Source organism: Corythoichthys intestinalis, chromosome 12, assembly GCF_030265065.1.
Source record: "Corythoichthys intestinalis isolate RoL2023-P3 chromosome 12, ASM3026506v1, whole genome shotgun sequence".
Taxonomy (NCBI): domain Eukaryota; kingdom Metazoa; phylum Chordata; class Actinopteri; order Syngnathiformes; family Syngnathidae; genus Corythoichthys; species Corythoichthys intestinalis.
This window is the reverse complement of record NC_080406.1, coordinates 56,532,510-56,533,475: the sequence shown is the minus strand read 5'-3', so window position 1 is coordinate 56,533,475 and position 966 is coordinate 56,532,510. Positions and strand designations below refer to the sequence as shown.

Genomic DNA, 966 nt, shown 5'->3' with positions numbered 1-966 from the left:
AAATAATCTGTTGTAAAAAACAAACACAAAAATATCATTCCAAGTCGTGGTCAAAAGAAGACGTTAAGAACACAATCTAGTGAATAGTTTTTCGGGTGTTTTTTCTTTAATGATCTACAAGTGTTTTCTGAGCATGTACAAGTACATTTCGGGGTAAGCATGTGAGCCAAAATTCTGACCAATCAGAACGGCTATTGTTCAGGAGGAGGGCGGGACACACCATTACCGACCTGCTGGCTTCTGCTTGCTCTTCCATATGACGGCAGATGATAGAAATTGCGAAACACCTTAGGTAAGGAGTTTACTTTGTTTTCTCTTGGGTGTCATGTACTAAAAGGATTTTTCAAGCTAATGTAATCCCTATTTAAATATCAGTTGATTTTGCATTTAAAATAGGGCACAAACATCGATGGCGAGCCAGTTAGCCACGGTTAGCTATGTTGCCTTTGCATGGCCACGGACAGCAACTTGGTAAGGTCCTGGGTGACACGTACGCGAAGGATGGGAAGAAGTTGGAAAACATTTGAAAGTAGCTAACGACGACGTGTACCGTAACTAGCTGAGCTTTTTCATACACAGGTTCTACTGTTCTTCTGCATTCATGAAACATTGCCTGGCAAGTGTATTAGTTTGCTACTCAATAATGCAACTAAAGCAAAATAAATCATTGACAAAGAATAATTTCCTTGGTAAATATTAAACTTTTGTGTATAAACTGTATGACTGTCATGATTATGCACTGAATTTTGTCATGGCTGTCTTTGGCACTTTGCTTGCAACTTAACCATGTCACAATGCTCATATACAGTATTACCTCGTGTTATTGCTCAAATTGGTGCATTATATTTTAACAGGATCTACAGATTCCGGATTGACTGAGAAAACAAGTGAGCCAAACTCTGGAATTTTCATACCACATATTGAATGCCAATTCACGACTGCAGAACATGCTGGATTGGCTGCTGC

At 39.1% G+C, this 966-nt stretch overlaps 1 long non-coding RNA gene across 1 annotated transcript; it reads left to right on the top strand.

The window, feature by feature from the left end:
- The first annotated feature begins 224 nt into the window (after positions 1-224).
- On the top strand, positions 225-617 carry LOC130927302 (uncharacterized). Its single transcript, XR_009066389.1, has 3 exons — positions 225-292; positions 397-471; positions 580-617. It is a non-coding gene; the product is annotated as an uncharacterized LOC130927302 (long non-coding RNA).
- Positions 618-966: the final 349 nt, after the last annotated feature.